This window comes from Palaemon carinicauda, chromosome 20 (assembly GCF_036898095.1).
Source record: "Palaemon carinicauda isolate YSFRI2023 chromosome 20, ASM3689809v2, whole genome shotgun sequence".
In the NCBI taxonomy this organism is placed as follows: Eukaryota; Metazoa; Arthropoda; class Malacostraca; order Decapoda; family Palaemonidae; genus Palaemon; species Palaemon carinicauda.
The window spans coordinates 85,480,936-85,500,935 of record NC_090744.1 but is presented as its reverse complement, the minus strand read 5'-3'; positions in this window follow the sequence as shown (position 1 = coordinate 85,500,935).

Below are 20,000 nucleotides of genomic sequence, written 5' to 3'. Positions count from 1 at the left end.
TCACCCAATAGGTAAAGGTAGAAGAGACTCTCTAGCTATGGTAATTAGCTCTTTTAGGAGAAGGACACTCCAAAATCAAATCCTTGTTCTCTAGTCCTGGGTAGTGCCTTAGCCTCTGTACCATTGTCTTCCACTGCCTTGGGTTAGAGTTCTCTTCTTGAAAGATTCATTTTAATGCTATTAGAGTTCTTAAACTGCTCCTGTAGTTTTTCCTTATTTCCTTTCCTCAATTGGCTTTTTTCCTTGTTGGAGCTCTTGGGCTTATAGCATCCGGATTTTCCTACTAAGGTTGTAGCTTGGCAAGTAATGATAATAATAATATCCATATCCTCACAATGTGCTTTTGGCCTTTTAATTAAAGATCTCTAATCCTCCAAAGATATCGTTTTTTGCTTTCATATCTTTTGAACATATTCTGGACATATTCATCTCTTTCATTCCTTTTAACTGTTTTGGAGCATCTTTCGCGTACATTTTCTTCCTCTTCTTTCTGTCTACTGTTTCATACAAGCTCGTAAATGTAACTCGCTCTTCCCTACACTGTTAATAACCCAACCTGTGTAAGCCTGCTGCCTCCTGTTTAATTATGTTTGAGTTTATAGGACGTTCTTACTTGCAAGTCCTGGTATATAGGCTTTATGTCAGTTTTATAAAGTTAAATAGCATACACCTTACCTTTCAGTTATAATCTAACGGCTCATCCGCATGCTACGTGGACTATACTGTACATACTAGCAGGATTGCTTCGAGGTTCAAAAGTGACCCGTGACCTCATAATATGATTTGAATGAACTTTGTTGAACTTGAACCTTTTTCTACATCTGAATATCTAGGATGCTGTGCTTCATAATGAGATAAATATCATATAATGAAATATGATTACTTTGGCTCCATAAAAAGTATTAAAAGCAGGGAAACAGTATCAATCGAAGAATCTATTTATTTAGGTTAATTTAATTCAAACATTTAATTTAAAAATAAGGACTTGTCATCTGAGAGAGAGAGAGAGAGAGAGAGAGAGAGAGAGAGAGAGAGAGAGAGAGAGAGAGAGAGCATTTACCCTTGAACTTGACTAATCACAAAACCGGTGTTTCCCTGATAAATCTTAGCAATCTCATTAAGTTATATTTCAGAAAACAATAGCTAAAGCTGAAAGAAACTTTGGATATCCGTCTGAAGGATAAAGAAAAGAAGGTTTTCATTTTCTTTAGAGCTTGAAGAGTTGAACTTGGCATCAGTGCCTTTAGAAAAATCATCACAATTTTTAAGTCAAGATTTTTATGGTGTGCTATAAGCAGCTTTTCATATGTTTGTTTTAAATACGAGGAATCCTCCAAGTATTTTGATTTTAATATTTACTCAACTTCATATTTGAAATAGAGCTACCGAAGAAGATATGTCCGCACCTGCCGTAATATAATCTAATCTTATCTTATCTTACCTTAGCTTATACTATTTTATGTCACCTTGGCACTTCTCCTCATAATGAAGCTTTTAAGTTACATAAGGGAAAATAAGACACAAGTACTGTTATATTATGTTATCATTAATATTTGGTCATATCCCTCATTTATATAGCATTATAATTGTCTGATAATATGCTAAAAAAGTCAACATAGTATCAGAAAATGATGTACAGAATAATTATGCTTAGTTAAAATTTTGATGCAGTTTTTACCCTCTGTACATATTACACACACACACACACACACACACACACACACACGCACACACACACACACACACACACACGCACACACACACACACACACTCACATATATATACATATATATATATATATATATATATATATATATATATATATATATATATATATATATATATATATATGGTGCTCTACAACCCTAGTTTGAAAGACAAGATGCTAGAAGCCTAATTGCCCTGGCAAGTATGCGTTGTTCCCAGTTTTCTATTCAATAGATTCCCTGCTTTGAACATCTATGTATCAAATTATTTCCAATCGAACAAAGATTGACCATCAAAGAAAATGGCTTCCTCAAGTTGAGTCGATGCTGATGATTCGGGTGTTAAACTAAGCAGCAGGTTTTCTTTAGCCATTGTTTTCTAATATGATTAATCACTTCTCCGTTTTCAGGTGTCTCTATCCGTCTGTCAGAAACTAATTTCCTATTGGTTAAGGGCAGCCATCTTGGAAATAGTGGCCCTTTGAAGTTATAACACCTTTCTTGTATTGTTTTATTGTATTATTTCAATTTCCAAGAATTGTTTTTGGTATAAAAATATTTCTAATTATATCAACAGAAACTCATTGTCTTGTTTCTCAATACAATTGTTTGATAGTACACAAAAACCTGTGTGTCATTTTCATGAAAACTTCAATATACGTTTTTTGTAAGGAATACATTTGGCTAGGGTTGAAACACTTGCTACAGGATGCCAAAAAATCACACACCACACCTTACCTCTCTTCTTGTAGAGCTACCTCACTAGGAAAGATAGTACACTTATTTTTTTGTCTAAACATCTTCATGGAAGGTCAGTGAGCCTATTTTCTGCCTAAAGTACATTTTGGAATAATATTGAAATTTCTGAAAACCTTTATTTATTCACTTTTGATTTTATGAAACGGCTCAGGGCAAAAAAATTAAATACCAGATAAATTGCCAATATTCTGAGATTATCTACTTGTCAGTTGGGGTTCGAGTTATAAATGTATACCTCACTTATGGTTATTTGCTAATTATCAAAGGCAGGTTAATCTAGCTATAATCCATGTCTTATTTCTTATCTATTTCTCTCTTCCCTTTAGTCCTCTCTCTCTCTCTCTCTCTCTCTCTCTCTCTCTCTCTCTCTCTCTCTCTCTCTCTCTCTCTGTATGTGTTATAGTGGGTCATCTTCAGTTTACATGGATATATATATATATATATATATATATATATATATATATATATATATATATATATATATATATATATATGTGTGTGTGTGTGTGTGTGTGTGTGTGTGTGTGTATGTATATATCTGTAATCATTTTATCCATTTAAATTTTTTGTTCATGATTGGCAGATGCAAGGCATAGGAAAATGACCTTCTCCAAGAGATTGACAATTTATGCATATGATCAGCACCTAAACCACATTCTCCTCACAAGATAGGTCCATGCAGAGCTAGGTAATGGCTAGGAGAGGTTGCAGCCACTACAAGAAATAATAGACTGCAGGTCATAGTTTTCTTTATAAAAGTACCATAACCCTAAATTATTTTAGGTTTTCCAGCACAAGGACGTCATCAAATTTACATGGACTTCACCATGTGACAATTAATAGGATTAAATAGATCAGATAGCCATTAATAAAGAAAGAAGGGGGACTCTGAGGAATGTGAGGAGCTATAGAGCTGCAGATATTGGTAATGATCACCAGCTCCGCATTGCCACACTGAAATTAAACCTGAGAGCACCCATAGAATAGATAGAATACATAGGTTTGATTCAACTAAGGTTCTAGAAGATTAGCATAAAGAAACATTGGTAATTGAATGTAGGAATTGATTTGCAGTCTTGGAGACTTTAAGAGAAGAAGAGCAAACTATTAACGAAGAATGGGGTGATATTAAGAACAAATATCAGTCAGTTGGTAGGGAAGTTTTGGCACATGTAGTTACAAGGAGAAAGCCAGAGATATCAAATGATACTTGGGATAATATAAAAAGGAGACAAAGGCAGGAATTGATTGTTGAAAATGTTCGAGGAAGTAATGAAAATTACAAGGTAGAACATGCTAAGTATTCCAGTATTGATAGTGAATTCAAAAGATGAGCCAGGAATGACTGGAGAGAGAGAGAGAGAAAATATTTAAACAGTAAAGCAGAGGAGGCTGACCAAGCTATGAATTCAGGGAGTGGTTATGGTGTAAAACCTTGCCATAGAATTATTAATGAAATCTCTCCGCGGGCAATGAAAAAGAAACACATACCCATAAAAAAGAGAGATGGTTCTGTTATAACAACTGAAGATGAAGAAAGGCAAAATGGGATGGAACACTTTAGTGACGTCATGAATAGGAGATATGAATTGAATAATTTGACTGATATACCTGAAGCTGAGGAAGACCTTGATGTGCCCATGAGTGAATCCATTGTCTTTGAAGTCGAAGCTATTCTTAAAATCTCAATATATTTAAAGCTCCTGGATACGATGGACTAACTGCTGAGATGATATTGGCCGAATATGAAGTGACCCCAAACATACTTGCAAGATCATTTTGTAGAATGTGACATGAAGAGGCAAAACCTGATGAATGGGAGCTAAGATTGTTGGTAAAAATAGCAAAAAAAAAAAAAAAAAAGGAGATCTGACTTAATGCAATAATTACAGATGCATCACAATTACACCAGTTATCATAAAAATATGTAGTATGCATATTTTACAGAGGCTAAAGAAAAAGATTGATGAAGAGCTGAGAGATGAACAAGTAGGATCTAGAAAAGTTAAAAGTTGTACTAACCAAAGTTTTATTCGAAGACATGTTGTACATCAATGTGTAGAATATACGAATCCACTGTTGAGGACAATTGGGACTATGGAAAGCATTTGATAATGTGTCCTCGTAAATATGTAAATTTGTATAAGTCTCTTCAGGAGCATAGTAAGTTAATGTTAGTGGAATTCTATCAAAGGAATTTCCAGTGAACAGTGGAATACCCCAAGGGAATGTGTTGTCACCTATGTTGTTTTTCCTCCTCATGGATTTTGTAATGCATAGAACAGTTGGAGATGGTGGTGAAGGACTGGACTGGATTTCTAATAGGATATTAGCTGACCTAGACGCTCTCCTTATTAGCAGAACATCACAGGATTTGCAAGGTTTGCTTAACAGAATGTATGAAATATCTCAGGAGGTTGGGCTCAAGATAAATAGAAGAAAGACAGATAAATAGAAAAAAGATGATGAGAACTGAATATGCAATAGAAGATGAAATATCATTGGAAGGAGAAAGGATTAATTAGATGGAATCATTTAAATATTTAGGAGCTATGATCTCTAATAGAGAGTCTTTAGAATTGGAGTAAAATGAAAGATTGAAAAAGGCAAATCAGACAATGGATAGGTTAAATAAAATTTGTAAATCAAATCACCTGAAATTATACATAAAAATCAGGCCTTATAGTAGTTTAGTGAGGTCGGTGGTACTGTACGGACATGGATCGTGGTATGACAGTGAAACAATATCCAACAGATTTTGTAGATTTGAGAACAAATCCCTCAGAAGAATATTGGGAGTTAAATAACAGGGCAGGATAAGAAATGAAACTATGAGAGATTTGTCGAGTATCATATGCGAATGAGATCATGTTGAGGGGCAGATGGAGATGGGTTGGTCATGCTCTTGGCACTCCCCGAGAGAGATTAGTTCATCAAACTTTCAACTAGGCTTCTCAAGGCACTAGAAGACTTCGAAAACCCAGACGTATATGACGGAGGACTATGAAGCGTGAAGTAGGAGAGGACGAATAAAGTAGTATTGATTTGAAAGCTTAAGATAGAGATGACTGGGGGAAACTTAACTGAGGCCCTTTGAATTAATAGATGTAGGAGGAGACGATGATGACGATGATATAAACAAAAAAATGTTATTCAATGTTCTAGGTAAATCTATAGTTTTGAATGTAAGTAATTTCTCTCACAAGATGTCTCATATTTCCAGTCCACTCCTTAGAGCGATAAACAGCACTATATATGACTTGCATTATATCCCTTTTATCCTAATGAGCTCCATGTTTGAAGATGAAAATTCTGTTGTGTATAAAATCGTTTACCTAAGAAATTTAAACATTTATAAACTACTTCATCTTTAAAAAATTATTGAAAAGAAAAATTATATTCAAACAATGATAAAATTAAAAGGTAATTTGAGAAGGAGTAAGGTTACGATAGTGAATGAAAATCTGAAAGGTGGACGAGTAAATGTATTTATGTGTATGGAATTTTCTTGCCTCCTTCAGTGCTGCCTTTCATCGTTCTTCTTCATTGTATAAGCGCTTAGGATTTTGTGGCCAATGACAAGGGCATTGACGCAACTCCGCTAACGACCTACTGGCCACTAGAGTTTATAATTCATTTATTCTTGAAAACTTATTAGTAGTTGGAAAAAAAAATGTGATGGATTATGATAGGAAGATACGATAAAGGATTCAGGACGCTTGCCAAAGATTTAAGGAGTGAAATGGAAGGCAAAGGTTGAATGTCTGTAAGTCATTTTAATGAAACTCGTCTTTATGGATGGGAACTCCAAATATGGAGTGCAAATGACAAAAAAATAGAACTGTTAATAATGTTTCTTTTTTTTTAGAACATTTGATGTAAAGAGGATTAATATCACTAGAAATTTGATAGAAATATTGAAATTGTTTGGGGAAAATTTAAGACTTAAGGTTTACCCTTGCAGTATAATTCCTGCTTTACTGTACTCAGTATTCATTTTCATTTGCACGACAGGACTATTTCCTTCTAGAAAATTGAACTGATTCAGTTTCATTGTCACAACAGCCAAAATCTTCCTGAATACGATTCCACGTTTTATTACGAATAATCACATTGCCAAAAATCATGTTTAAGCATAACCAGTCGTCAAATTTAACAATAAACGGGTATGACCATCTATGTTTTTTGTTTTTTTATGCAAAACTATAGGCAGTTATTTGTCGTTATGACACAGCGTACTACACAGGAGTTACACAATGATGTTCTCGTAATTCTTCATGACACAACAATTATGAACAAGCTCAAAACACTTATCGCAGTGTGAGAGGTGAGTCTAAGTACATATGGACAGATTATGATTTGGCAATATACCCACATGTTCATTACCCCTATATAAATGGCCTAGCGATCATATCAGGTAATTAATCTCTTTCGAGGAACCAAACGTGTCATAGCTGTTTTCTGGAAGATTCTCCAGCCATTGACATTGCACTATGTGACGATCTCTTGGTTCTACTACTTGTATCTAAAAAAAAGTCACAAAAACGCCAAGGAAAGTAGATCTTGAGGAAAAAGAGGATGAAGCTGGCCTACACGGACACCTCTAGCTTAATTAATCCAATTCCTCTCATGCAGAATTTATCACCAAGGGATATTTTTCCTCAGAATCTATAGAAAATCAAAATCAGACGCCCTTTCTACAGCGGATCTAGACAAGAGCAAAGACGAGTATTTTAATGATTCTGAGAAAGATGAATCCATATGTTCTTCTGACACATCTCTAAGAAAGTATAGTGTACGAGTGGCTTCCTTAGCTCCTTATTTTGTATGACAGGGGTCTTCTGGGCTTCAAGAAAGCATAAACAAATGCATCTAATTAATTAAAAGACTCGGTTCCCAGGCCTGTTCTTGACATGACTTCACTTAATTACCTGGCTAAAATTAATCCCTGACAGGTATAGTCACCTTGTAAAATTGAAAATCGGTCAAGCCTCAGAGAGGGACCTGACAAAAATAGGAGATGAGAATCCTGAAAAAAAAAAAATAATCTTGGGGGAAACATTGTCTGTAAGAAAAATCCCAAGGCCATTGGATTAAAAAGAGGTACGGAATGAAATAGCTCAACTCTGAATTGTTTTGATGAAATATTTTATGTTCAAAAATATATTTTCATATATAGCACAGTCATAAATAGTTCAAACATATGTATCTTGTTTCTAGAGGTATTATACCGTTTTTATTCTTCCTTTATCTACAGTCTGCTACTGCAGCCGATGTCCGGCCTCAAGAACCTGTAGACCTTGCATCTGGGTATGAACCTGAGATCATTCTAACCATCAAGGAAAGAAGACTTAAGAAAAAGCAGAGAACTGAGTTTGAAGATTTCGTCTTAGATAAGGTAAATATTTGAATTTTTTTTAAAAGCTAATACATATCTTACATTGATACAGGATAGTGAAATACATATTGTAGTAAAGTAATATTTTTTTCATATTTTTCCAGTGCTGATTGTGTGATATAAACAATATTTATATTTAACATATATGCAATAATCGTCGTTTAGCATGACCAATGATATGTTTTAATAATTTAGTTCCTTGAAAATGTAATGGCAGAGAAGTAAGCTATCTTGGAGAAGATAGAAAACGATCATAATGAGGTGTACTGGAACCTCCACCTCATGATAGTTGCAAGGTCTGTGCAAAAATATTTACTGTCTCTTTTTTTCTTGAAAAGATGCTGAAGACTTGCCCACGAGTAAAGTTAAAACGACATACAGATTTAATTTGTTCTCTAACAACAGACAGATTTTTCAAAAAAATTTACCAAAACACAAACCCACACAGGGTTTAATGAATCACAAACACAAACATGGTTTAATTGACTTCGTATCTGAAACTGAAGGGATAGGGTATTTTTACAGAGCTGGCAGGAGGAGTTGCAGATCTTTTAATAGTGCAGGAACCAGTTAACATGGCGGGTAAGAAGGTAACATATTACAGAGCAGAGAATACTGACATGGTTTTCCTATGTCATCAGACAAAGCTTAAGAGTCAACCCCTTTTCATAGTATCAAAGAAATGCAATCTGACGCTACCCGTTTGGAACATTGGAGAAATTAGTTTACAACTTGGTGAAGATTGACGCAGGTGTATGTCATTTGTAAATGGTAATTGATGATGGGATACCACGTCAATATTAATTAGCATAGGAAAGGAAATTATTAGCTGTGTAAAGATAATTGAATTTATGACGAAGAGGAAAAAGTCAGTTATTTAGACATTAAAATAGCCAATCGCATGACTTGAAACATAAAACAACAAAACAAATATGAAATAAGGAGGAAGGCTATGATGGTACTGAAAGCTTTCAGAAATTAGGTCGTAAAAGAATGATCATTGTATTTCGCTTATGTCTCCGCCAACAACCAGCTGGAGGATAAGAAGAAACGAAAAGAATAAAAAACAAAACTAGACTTCTCATTCCGTACCTTCAAAGGGATGACAAAAAGAAAAGAAAACTTCGATGCTGTTCGCATTATATTCATGATGCAACGAATTTATATCCATTTCTTTTGTCTCAGGGGATAATGTATTCTACATTTAGTGCTAAAAAGAATACTCTCTCTCTCTCTCTCTCTCTCTCTCTCTCTCTCTCTCTCTCTCTCTCTCTCTCTCTCTCTCTCTCTTCATATATATATATATATATATATATATATATATATATATATATATATATATATATACATATATATATATATACATATATATATATATATATGTATATATATATATATATATATATATAATATATATATATATATATATATACATATATATATAAATAGATAGATATATATGTGTGTGTACATATATATATATATATATATATATATATATATATATATATATATATATATATATATATATATGTATATATATATATATATATATATATATATATATGTATATATATGTATATATGTATATATATATATATATATATATATATATATATATATATATATATATATATCATATCCTAATACACCTATTGGAGCAAAGTACCTAAGTTAGATTTCACCATTCATTTTTATCTTGAGCTTTGAAATCACTATTTATCCATTCTTCATCATCATGTACGTCACGCTCCATAGTCCACAGCCATGTAGCCCAGTGTGTTTCTACTTTATCAGTGCCTTGGGGTGCCCAGTCAAATGTTTGGTAAACTAATCTCTCTTCGGGAGGGCGAAGAGCACGACCAAATCATCTCCATCTATCCCTCACCATTATCTCATCCATATATGTTCATTGAGTAATATCTTTTAAAGTTTCATTTCAAATCCTGTCCTGCCATTTAACTCCAGATATTCTTTTACTAAACTGATGTATAGACTGATTTTTATATGAAATTTCTGGAGATTTGATTTCCAAATTTTACATAACCTAGCCATTGTCTGGTTTTTTTTTTTTTCAATCTATCATCAAATTCCAATTGTAAAGACCGTGTATTCGAGATCATATTTTCTAGGTATTCAAATGATTCTACCTCATTAATGCTTTCTTCTTTCAATGATATTTAATTTTTCATTGTAAACTCCGTTCTCATCATCTCTATCTTTCTTCTATCTTGACCCCACTTATCCTGTGATATTTCATGCATTCTGGTAAGCAAGCATTAAAAATCCTGTTGTGTTCTGCTAATAAGGACAGTGTCATCAGCATACCCTATGTCTGCTAATTTCCTATTACCAATCCAGTCTAATCCCTCTCGACCATAAAAACATTTTCTGTGCAATTCAAAATCTACGAGGAGGATAAATAAAATAAGTGACCGCACATTTTTTAGGATTACTTCACTTCTCACTGGGAATTTATTTGATAGGGCTCCACTAACATTAACTTTGCATTCACTATGCTCATGAACTGACTTAATCATATTCATATATTCTAGAGGAACTCCATAATAATGCAAGAATCTCTACAAAATTGGCCGGTGTACACCATCAAAGGCTTTTTCATAATCCACAAATATCATTAAAAGTCGATTTCTATATTCCAACCATTGGTGTATAATATGTCTTGAAAGGAAAATTTGCTAAGTACAGCTTCTACCTTTTCGAAATCCTGCTTGTTCATGCTTCAGCTTTACATCGACGTTTATCTATAGTCTATTTACAGTAAGCATACAATGAGTTGTCATGACAACTGACGGTAATGTGATGCCCAGGTAATTATTGCAATTTGTTAGATCTTTTTTATTTATTCTTTTTTTTTTTTGTCATTTTCACTAACATTCTTAACTCCCATTCATCATATTTTACTTCTTCAAGCCACATTCTACAAAATAATCTTCTAATTATTCTGGGAGTCACTTCATTTTCAGCCAATATCTCAGGAGTTATTCCATCGTATCCAGGGACATTCCATCTCTTGAGTGTTATCATGATGGCTTCGACTTCAAACACACTGAATTCATTCATGGACACATCAAAGTGTTACTCAGCTTCAGGTATATCAATCAAATTATTTCCTTCGTATCTTCTATTCATGACTTTACTGTCGCTAAAATGTTCCATCCAACGTTGCCTCTCTTCATATTCTTCATTTTAAGAGCCCCATCTCTCCTTTTGATGGCATAGTCTTCTTCTTTGCTCCCATAGATATTTCCTTAATAATTCTATGAGCAATTCTTACATCATAGCCACCCCCTGTATTCGTATTGTTTCTCAACCTCATTATCTTTCTTGTCAAAATATTCTCTCCATTGATTTTTGGCTTTTCTTTTGACCTTGCTATCATCACTGGAATACTTGATATGCTCTACCTTGTAATTTTCATTGCTTCCTCGAAAACTTTCAACACTCAATTCATGCCTTTGTCTTCTTTTCCTATTATACCAATATCATTTGATATCCATGGTTCTCCTTGAAACTACATGTCCCAAATCTTCACTACCAACTGACTGATTCTTTATGAAGTGTCTGCTCTTTATCTCTTAAAGTCTCAACGACTGCAAATTAATTCATACATTCAATTGCAAATGTTTTTCTTTGTTCCTCTTCTAGAAGCCTAGTTGTATCAAAGTTAGGTATTCTAACTAAAATTCTCAGGTAATTGAAATGCATATAACATTACTACCCAAAATCATCAATCTAAGCAAGATGCCCAAATCCCTTTACAGAGAATACTTGATACGTTTGTTATTTATGACTTCACCGTGGATATGGAAATCTTTCTAAAGTAGAGATGGCCAATGATGAACCCCGTAAATCAAAATGTGAGAGGATAAACCGGTACTTGAAAGTACAACCCCAGAAATAAAAAGAAACAAATAATGAAGAATGTTTGAATAAGCCCAAACAGGTTTCTTGTAGTCAGTATATATGACGGTTGATTGTTGCGGGAACATAAACATTACTTTGATTCCAGGCTTTTTCATCTGAACCCAACGTGATTACTAATCGAGGTATCAAGCAAGTGATGAACTTCAAAGTCAATGAATATCGATAAGGCACTCAAGTAGCTGAAGGAAATCTAACAATGTATCCATAGAAGAAATAAATTCAACTCCAAATACAGTCATATCTGGTTAACATAGGATTTCGCATAAAAATCGGAAGAGAATAGAGTAGCCCACACAATTTCTGAACGTCATCATATCAAAAGCATAGGTATAAAACAGAGTTTACTGGGGTCAATGCGAAAAAATGTCCTGCAGATTACACAATCTATAAAACCTCGAATATAAGGAGATAATATTTAATATAGCTTTTTCTAGATTGCATTGAAAATATGATGGTAATTTTTTATCTCCGAACAGTAAGTTGGGAAATTATTGATGAGATATGATTATAGCAACCGTCTGTCCATCTGTCTGTCTGTGTCATTTACACAGTTCTAATTTTGTCCTTTGATCTTATTATTAGCTCAGTTTATTGAACGTTTCTATGGATAGGATACAAAGATGACTGCTAGAATACAATGTGGACATAAACTTCTAAAAAAAAAAAAAAAAAAAAAAAAAAAAATTGAGAACATGAACCAATTCACTATACTTGCTGAACTTGTTTAAAGTAAGAAATAGAAAAAGTTTTTTGAGAGACATTTTAAGTCAGAATGTGGACAAAATTATTCCACAATTCCATAATTCTCTTGCATGTCACAGTAATTCAACATAAATATTAATGTTCCATGCTTATGTCAAGCAATTTTCATTAAGAGGGATCGAGGGAGAAAGAAAAAGAAGACCTGGAATAGGTGGAATTAGCGATATATTGGATGAGAATAAAATAATTGTACTGGAATCGTTCAGGATAAGAGGAGGTGAGTGATAGTGTTTCCATGGGGGGTAAATATGTTGCGAGGAAGTCAACAGCTTAAGTGATTGAAGCAATTAAGGGGACAGCCGCCATATATGAATTTCCTATCAGAATTTGATACAATTTATTCAAGTTACATATATGCATAAGATGATGATTCTGAGAAAATTCCAAGGGGACTAATTGATTAGTTTCAATTTAACTGAAGAAAAAAAAATTCATTTATTCATTTCTAAAGATATTGCAATAAATCCTACAGAAATGGAAACTATATACTATGGAAAAGAATTTCTTGGAATCTTTTTTTTTAACAATTGAAAAGAAAGAAATGTATCTGAATGTCATTTTTATTAAACAGTTGAACTAAACTCCTACGCTTTGTTTTTCATTTATAAAATATCTATTGCCAAACAAAAATATCAGTTTATTCTTCTTTAAAAATGTATATCTAGCTTTGAAATTTGTTTTAAAATAAGAAAGTTATAAGCATTTAAAAGGGGAAAAAAATGAAATAATTTTTTTTTTTTTTTTTTTTTTTTTTTGGGGGGGGGGGGGGGGGGGGGTTGCGCTCCCGGAGATAACATATTCCAGTCATTGTGAAATGTATTAGGGGTATAAATACATAAAAATTAAGTTTTAATGCTAGATAGGATGTCGTAGATGAATTTTTTGAATTTACTTATTATCGTTAATTTAAATGACATTCGCCCAAAAAGAAGGTCAAGGCCAAATGTAAGTTACTGTACATAGCCCCCTCATCTTTGAAAGCCCATGGGGTCAGGTTTATAGATTCGCCATGTTTGCGTTATTTCTTGATATTTTGCCTTTCAAGTTGTCACCGTGATAGATAGGTTGCTATGGATAACTTTGGGTAATTTACTCATTTTCGTTAATTGAAAAAAAATATCCGTTCAAAATTAATCAAGTAGGCCTCATGCAAATATTTGAATGTGAAATTTGTTCAAGATTGAGTGTTGAGTATTTTTTAGTTTCAATGACGAATGTTACTGCCACAATCCACCTTTAATCACATATGAACAACTGTTCATTAAAATTTCTGAATGGGATTCCTACCATCACATATACAGAGTGATCATTGAAAAGTCATCCCCCCCCCCCCACACACACACACCCAAGCACATACTTCTTCATTCCTCCTCTTGTTGTTACGATGTGCTTTGGAAAGGTTTCATGCGACACTGAAAAATGCTTTGTGTCCATACAGTGAAGATCAGAAAACACAAAATTGTTGTTTGCTAAATTTGTAATTCATGGCAGGATTATCTAGGGGTTTCCCCCTCTCAGTTGGTCCATGGATATCAAATACATGGACCTCTTAAACTCTTGTGGGACATATGGAGCTACGCAGAATAAAGTACCAATATACTACATTACTTGGTAATCTTCAAACAGTGCTTGAACGAGGCCTACCAAGCACACCCTGAGGAGATACATAAGTCTCAAGTAAAAATTAAAGCTTGGTATGACCAAGAAAATTGGACAAAGCATAAGAATTCAATGTTGGAGACGATGTGTTAATTTTTCCACCTGTGCCTTGTAACTTGTTAGCAGACAATTACCTGGGGTCATATAAGATAGTGAAGATGTTCAGAGAATTGGATTATGTGATAGGGACACAAGATCGAAGAATGGAACACCAGGTAAGTCATGTCAACATAATTAAGCTATATGCTGTTCAAATGAATACCAGTGCTAATGCTACTACCATAAAGCAATAGCCAGCCAAAGTGCCCGTTTATGTATCAGCAATAAGGAGACAGGCACAGCAACCAGAAGATGAAGTGGAAGAACAGAATACTCAAAGTGAAAAAGAGGAAAACCCCAGTTTCAAGTGCATGCCACTTGAAGCCTGACATTAGAATTCGGAGGTTCTCAAGGACCTTAAGAACAAGCTGTCCAAGATTTAGTGTAAAAGTATGCTGTATTGTGTCTTAACGTTCCTCGCTGGACAAAAGTAATGGAACGTGATGTAGATGTGGGAGATGCATGCTCAGTCCGTCAAGATTCCTTTCCCTGTGTGGCTACCATTGTGAATGCTAGATACATCCCAGGCCTTGATTTGTTGAAGGGATATTAGTGTTTTCATCTCACTGAGAGAGCCAAGAATTATCATCTTTTGTAACCCCTTAAGGATGATTTGAATATAATGTAATTCCCTATAGTGTAACAAATGCACTTTCAACATTCTATTGGATGGTTAACAGTTATTACAGGACCTAAAAGACGTCGTCACATATATGGATGACGTTTTTATCTAAAGTGACTCTTCCAAAGAACACCTGTATAGACTAAAACATTTTTTCCAATGTTTAACACAGTCCAACTTGTCAATCAACGTCTCAAAAGGGGATTTTGGGCAGGTGACAGTCACTTACTTTGGACATATACAGTAGTAGGTCACCAATCTGTTCTCCAAGTGCAAGCAAAGATTGAGAATGTATAACAGTTTCCAGTCTTCCAAAGCCACTGAGTATTACATAATTTTTAGGGAATGTCTAGTTATTACCGAAAGATCAGTGAAAACTATTCCACCAAAGTCTTACCTCTCACCAATCTTCTCAAAAAGAATGACAGGTACGTTTGATCTAGCTACTGTGAAGATGCATTTGAATAACTTAGGAAGTTACTGGGTCTAGCACCTTTGCTGCTGGCACCAGCTTTTGATAGGGAATTTGAGGTAGCAACAGTTGCCAGTGTTCAGGGTGTTAGCGCAGTCTTATTACAAGAAGATGATCAAAACATCAAGCATCCAGTAGTGTACTTCTCTAAGAATTTGCATCTGCATGAGAAGAACTATACTAGCACACAAAAAAGTTATTGGCTTTAGTCCTTGTTGTTGAACATTTCTTTATTTACTTTGAATCTAAATTATTACCTACTATTGTTTTTAAGGAGAATAAAACTTTAACCTTTTTGCATAATATGAAGAATCACAACCGTAAATCACTCAAATGAAGCCTACGGCAGCAAGAGAGAGAGAGAAAAAAAAAACATATTCTAGGGATTCAGAACATTCTGGCAGACTGTTTTGCACTTGTAAATTTAGTGCCCAATGTACTTTTTTTGGTTAGGTAAGGATGACTATGAAACCTTTTTGTTATAAATATTTGTATACTACCTATCTCGTGAGAGCCAAAAAGTTATTTCAATTCTAACAAATAAATGGGAGACTGTTTCCCATTCATTGGATTGGAAGTCTTTATTCTAAAAGGTGAATTGCGGGGAGTTGAGATCACCCTCTAAGTAATAGATACTTCCATTGTTATATTCTCGAAACTGCTTCAATGTCACTACCCAACTACGTGACGTAAACATTAGATAACGGCCAAATTTCAACGGTCAAATGAGGCCTTTCCCTCTAGGTCAATCGTCCATAAGTATCAGGCAATTAAAAACTCCGTTTCTTCTCAGGTTAGCCACAAGGTAGAGTCCAGATGTGAGAAATAGGTCCCATAGAAGAGTTCAAGTAAATCATATGGGGTACGATACACAACCATGAAAGGCAGGTCCAGACATAATTGAAGTAATACTGAAGAAGGCACAGTAATTGTAGCTGATTGGGGATCGAACCACTCATGTTCGTCCCTTGAGTTTCAAAGCAACCAATGAAAAGAGAAAGCGGGATGCCCCTCGAATTCCCCTCACTGATCTAAAAGTTTACAAAAACAAAATGTAGTTCAATTCCAGCTATCCAGAACTATCTGCAATTGAGCCCACGGATTCCACACTGTGATTAACGATATAAGTACCCATAACCTGCCTTGAGAAATAGGGAAATTGCCAGTTCCATAATAAGTGAAACTCAGGTAAGGGAGATTAGAATATGTAAAGAGGAATTACATTCAGTGGGTAATTAGAATAATTTTGTTATGAGGCCTCTCCAGTCAAGTTATTTCATTTCAAAAACTGTACCATATATTGTGACATGAGGATAATTAGTCATTAACTTTAATGGAACTTGTTTTTTTTTTTTTTTGGAGTATAATCGATTTTTTTATTATTATGCATTGTTCTGTGTCATTTTTTTCATTTTTTTTTTAATAAATTTTATTGGCAAATCTATCTTGTGTTACTTTTTGGACATCCTTGTTCTTGTATGTCCGTCATATTTTTAAATTGTTGTTAACATTATGAAAACTAGAACTTATATCATCATGTAAATTTCATAGCCTTTTTATTTTTTTAACTGGTAACATTGAGATAACCTTAATAAGTTTCCGATGGAATTAATGCAGTTTGTTGTCAGTTTAAGCAGTGCTTTCTTGTCCGTGACTAGAAATGAGTATATGTTCAATGCATACGCAAACTTACCGACAATTTTAAGCTATTCAAACACAAGGCCCAGTTAAATTTTTTTTTTCATATTAAGAACCAAAGGAAAGGAAGCGTTAACGTGGTTAACGAGCCCAGTCCATTAAAAGACTACGCGGAGTCCATTAGGCGGTGTAGGTAATATAACTATACAATGCCAAGTGGGAAGACCGATTGAGGCTTTCTTAGAAAGGCTGAGCTTGCACAATATACATCATCATCATCATCATCATCATCTCCTCCTACGCCTATTGACGCAAATGGCCTCGGTTAGAATTCGCCAGTCGTCTCTATCTTGAGCTTTTAATTCAATACTTCTCTATTCATCATCTCCTACTTTGCGCTTCATAGTCCTCAGCAACGAAGACACACATAATATGTATATATATATATATATTTATATATATAAATTATATATATATATATATATATATATATATATATATATATATATAAATTATATATATATATATATATATATATATATATATATATATATATATATATATATATATATATATATATGTATATATATATATATGTGTGTGTGTGTGTGTGTATGTGTGTGTGGGTGTGAGAGAGTGTGTGTGTGTGTGTGTGTGTGGGTGGGTGGGTTTGGGTGTTCTTTTAGTATATGTAGAGAGAGAGAGAGAGAGAGAGAGAGAGAGAGAGAGAGAGAGAGAGAGAGAGAGAGAGAGAGTTCTCTTCCAGTTCAAATCAAAAGACAATGGCGTAAAAATGGTGTTCTCATTATGCAGTTTTTCAAACATCTCCTGAAAATAAATTGAAAAAAGATGTTGATCAAACCCTGCTTTTATAGTTACTGTTTTTCTTCTTCCTCTTTTTTTTTCTGAAATTATCTTACAAACGAAGATTTTTATCCATTCTGTGATTACATTTGTCAATTGTAATGAGATTATGCTGTGCATCTTGTGTCTTTGATATCTACGATATTTCCAGGATAAAATCGAGATTGAATTAAAAGAATTACATGAAATCTTAAGATATATTTGTGCTCATTATTTTGTTGTCATCTAAACCATCAGTTTCCAAAGTTCCCTCAGTTAAAGCAACTCATTGAGTGGCTTACATTGTCCTAAGGAGATTTTGAATTCCTTAACTTTTGTTAAAACTATCAGACTCTTGCAAGGTTCTTTATGTTTGTAAGAAACTCCACAGAAATATAATCTTTTAGAGTCTAAGGGATAACGCAACATTTGAACAAATATTTGATAAATGTGAAATAGTAAACCATTTCATTAATTTGGTGGGATGTCTTTAAATATTTCAATCACTTTTAGTTTCAATAATGAGAAAACAAACAAAACAATAACAATAATACAAATTAGACTAAAAGGATATCTACTAGTAATATAGACACAGAGGATTAAGCATGCGTAAATAAAGACATAAAACAGAAACAAAATATGAAAACTGACAACCAGTTGGCGCACAGAAACAGTCAATGTTTACCAAACACATTGGCGAACATCCAACCATATTTGCATGAGAGCCGATAAATAAGATTGTCATAAATAAACAAACCAAAAATATACAAAAAATGTTCATGTTAAAAAGTAAGGCTAAAGGTAAACACCAAAGAGTGAAAATTCATTCCAATAATATATTTTTGTTGGCTTGAAACCGCGAGAAAAGAAAAACTAGGATTCGGGTTTCTTTTATAGAAACAAATAAATTCTAATCTCCATTTTCTTTTGATATTTCTTTTGAAATGTCTTCAAATCGTTTCACTAAAGTCGGAATGTTGTGTGAGCTTTTTCTGACGGTTAAAGCAAAGACTATTACCAAACAGTAAAGCAAAACTATTCAAGTTGGTTATCTCAGGCAATGTGGAATTGACTTCTTTCTGTTATCAGTTCTAATTAGTTCTATATGCAAATGATATTGTTTGCTGTATCACTCATCATTACTACCAGGAATAGAGACATAATCAAACAACAAAAGAATAGGAAATATAATTGATTATAGCCAGATGTTGTTTGGCTGTGGCTTAAATTACAAAGACAGAAGAGGTTAGACATTGTGTTGAATAGAAAGTCAATCAATAGGTTTTAAAGCTTAAGAAAAGAAACGATAAATGTTGATTACTTGAGTAAAAACATTTGTGCCCATATATGAATTATCTATGAATAAGATTAAAGGCTGAATTCAATATCTGAATATTCGTTACAATAAAAACAATGATTATGTAACTACTTTTAAACTGATTCAATTGTTTCAAAAAAAAAAAAAAAAAAAGAGTAAACTACATGGGAATTAAAAAATACAAAAGAAATATTTTACAATAGCCTAGAGATACTCTAAGGCACTGATAATGGTGGAGAGGTTTAAGGCTTCCAGTAACTCTGGGAGTTTATGAGGACTCTGAAGTTTAGAAGTTATTGTCAACAATTATAGAACAAATCGTCTGAGAAGTTGGTAATTTTAAGATCTATAAGAGAGAGAGAGAGAGAGAGAGAGAGAGAGAGAGAGAGAGAGAGAGAGAGAGAGAGAGAGAGAGAGAGAGAGAGAGAGAATGTTATAACACGCATAAATGACGGAACGTTTGGAATTAATAATTTCATTATATCAAGACTGAGCTAAACATTATTGGTGTAGTTATCAAAAAAAAAGGGTGGGGGGGGGGGGGGAAATAAGGAATGAACAGTGCGAATCTCATAAATCTAATCTTAGGTCACCAAAGAATCTTATAAGTCATCGTGAACCTGAAATATCGTATTTCAAAATAGCATGGAAAATCCCATCACGTCCGTAACCTTTGTTAAAAGTAAATAGACAGAGTGGAGCGTGTAGCCTAAAACCCCGCACTATGGGAGGTGTTACTCTGCTGGATACGTATCGAATACGATTGAATAAGTCA